The sequence below is a fragment of the Beta vulgaris genome, chromosome 9 (assembly GCF_026745355.1).
Source record: "Beta vulgaris subsp. vulgaris cultivar EL10 chromosome 9, EL10.2, whole genome shotgun sequence".
Lineage (NCBI taxonomy): Eukaryota > Viridiplantae > Streptophyta > Magnoliopsida > Caryophyllales > Amaranthaceae > Beta > Beta vulgaris.
In genome coordinates, this window is record NC_079210.1 from 50,794,341 (window position 1) to 50,797,910 (window position 3,570).

The following is a 3,570-nucleotide window of genomic DNA, read 5'->3' on the forward strand; positions in this document are numbered from 1 at the left end:
GATTCTAAATTTCTAATGAATCGTCTACTATGGACATCCGTCTATATTGGCTATTGCTATTTGCTAACCTTTTCCATTCAATAGCTAAAATATCTATCAATTATAGACATCAACATTAAGTTAGATACAGCTCATCAAAAATTATTATTTCTTCATAGTAGTTAAAACCTCGATTTCAAATTAGTCAAAATTTACAAAAGAAAAGTATTTCGTTTGATAAACATATAACTTATTACGCACTCTATTGATTTCTTCACTTTAGAGCATGTCCAATGGATGATCTCAAATTAAGGATTATCAATTACTTTATTACTTTTACTAGCTTTTAACCCGTGCAAAAATACACGGGAGGTTTATATAGATATAATTTGGATCCGTGCATAATGCATAGGAATTCTTTTGTTAATTAAGTAGTTGTTTTTGTTTCAAATTTATTGAATCCATAATTATAAGAATTCATGCCTTTATAATGAAAATAATGTAAACTGTAGAATTATATTTCATGATATATAAAAATCCTTTGTTACAATATTTTAAACTTTAAAAATCTTATAATCGTAATATATACATATATAAATCATAGATGAAACAAATACACATTAAAGTGCGCGGGAATATTTTTTTTTTGTAAATTTAGGATTTTAGGATGTTTCTCCTAAAATCATGGTTTGAATATTAGCTCGTGATTTAAAGTTTTTATAATCATATCGTGTAATAAAAAATTATTTAAAAACCGACTTATGACCCGTGCGTTCAATGACTGATGTAGCTAATGTCATGATAAAATACACGGAAGATTTATTGTTGAAGAGATATATTAAAAAAATATTGATGATTATTTTTTTTATACAAATTCTTTAGTAACACAGATATACAATAAATTAATGTGGGACGCGGTAGCTTTTTGCCTTAAATACGTCAATTTTATTAATCTAAAAGTGACCCATTTAAAATTAAAAGTTACACTTTGCTTATAGGTACTTACCTCTTTTAACTTGTGAAATCACCCATTTGATTTTTTTTTTCTTAATTATATTTTTGAAGATTATTTGCAGAATAAAATTATTTTCCCCTTTTCTAGATTCTTTGTTATTCTTTGATTATCTTACTATTAGATATATTTATTGAAAGGCTCCTACACTTCGATAAAAATGAATTTGGGGCATTTTTAAGTAATGTCGGAACGATATTTAACAAATCCCGCTGCTAAGAGTAGCTATCTGGATCGGAGGATCTTCAAGCTTCCTCAAGTCCTAGTGCAAGATCTGCTAGCCACAATTAATCCTATGAGTCATCATCAGTCTTTGAATGCATGCAGTTGGATTGCCTTATTTTGCCTTAATTACTGTTATGGTTACGTTGTAAAGGAATTAGTTCTGATGTCTGTACTAGATATTATCCACTGTTTTTTCATGACTACTAATTTGTACTTCCTCCGTTTCTAACTAAGTGCAACATTTGCATAGTGTTTACTATTCACAATTTAAACTTTAATTAGCTTTGTGTGATTTAGGGTTTAGGAAAACATAGTCATGTGGGATCTTGTTAGATTCGTCTGAATGTGAATTTTTTTAATATCAACTTTTTATAATTTTTACTTATTGATAATTGAAGATATTAATGGTTAAAATAATGCATGGGCAAACGTGAAAACAAGAAATGTTGCACTTATTTAGAAACGGAGGAAGTATATGTTAGTCATGAATTATCTTGTAATCCTTTTTGCCATACCATAGGTATGGTTACTCGCTCCTTAATTATATAATTGTTCTCCTTGTTATGTTTTAAAAAAATTACTCGCATGCATCGATCACAAGTATAATAAATTACTATAATTTTATTATAATTTATAACATGAAGTAAACTCTTATCGCATATGACAATGAATAATCCAAAAATATTACTATACATTGCGTGAATTATTAATCGCCTGATGGATGTTGAGGATTTGGCAACACTTTTTCTTAAAGAAAAATTTAATTAATTGAAGGTCAAACGACATCTACAATAGATATTAAAGAAAAATTTAATTAATTGAAGGTCAAACGACATCTACAATAGATATTAAAGAAAATCAAATTCAATTAAACAAGGTTAAATAAAATTCGTCTTCGAAGAAATATATAATGAACCAGATCGAGCAATACAACGCAGCCTTTGTATTTGCTGAGTCAAACATAACAGCTATTGATGAGGAATTCTATAATTTTGACATAGTTTGGGAAGAGTATTCTTGATCGAGCCAGGTTAACCGCATCCGAAATTTCAATACCTTACATGTTGAGTCTCGAGCTTCAACTAATAAGAACAATTTCTCATACCTAAAAATAAAAAACCATACTCACAACTCCCATAGGAGAGAAGGAGATCTCCATAATAGAGATTAAAAACCTAAATAGGGTTTGAAGAAATCTCATAAAGAGATACTAATTTATTCAACAAAACAAGAAAATGAACTAATAATGGAAATAAAAGTGGAAAACGGGATTCCATGGATGAAATCATCCATGACAGTCCGTAACTGATGAAGAAAGGGTAAGGGAGGCTAGGATTTTATAGGAAAAAGAGAGAGAGGGGGGAGGCTAGGAGGATTTGGCAACACTTGTGTTGCAACGGAAGCGATTAACAAAGCAATAAACTCAAGAAAGCGAATAAAGAACACACAAGATTTAACGAGGTTCACTATCAATTTGATAGCTACGTCCTCAAGGCAGGGGAAAAATGTTGTTTCACTATGAACGAGATGATTACAAGTACAATAGGCAAGATTCAATTCAATTGAATCTCAAAGACTCTCTCTAATCTCCTCTATTGTGTTTCTCTCTAATCTCTCTCTCTAATTTGTGGTAGAAAACAAAGCGTACCATTAGGGCACTATTTAAACCCTTCATTAAACAAGAAACAGAAAACCGGGAAAAAGCCGAATTCCCGATAGGTGCGGGCGCACCGGCTTCTGGTGCGGGCGCACCAGACAAATGTGCGGGCGCACCATTTGCTTCTGCCTCAACAACTGAAAATCCGTCGTGACGAGTGTGCGGGCGACCCCTCCTTGGTGCGGGCGACCTGACCTGGTGCGGGCGCACCTTTACTTGGTGCGGCGCACCACTCGCGCTGATCGCAAGTCACTCGTTTCACAAATCTCCACCTTGACTTGCATCTGCCACACAACTCACCTCAAAAACAATCAACCAAAACATGTATCTCTTAACAGTACTCGAGATACTCTTTCCCCTCCTGCAATTGCATTTTAACCCGATGCCGGGCTTGCCCACTTTATCCCGGGGCCGGGATTGCCTCCACCTTGAGGCACAACCTCTCACAAGATCAAATATGACTATCAACGTTCAACAAGTCCAAGCAATGTTTGAACTTGCGAACTGGAACCGGCTTGGTGAACATATCAGCTGGGTTGTCTGCAGTCCCAACTTTCTTCACCACTATCCTCTTCTCACTCCTCAGAAAATGGTACCTTACATCAATGTGTTTAGTCCTATCATGGTGCACCTGATCCTTAGCAAGACAAATAGCACTCAAGCTATCACAATACACAATAGCACGATCATTGTGAAG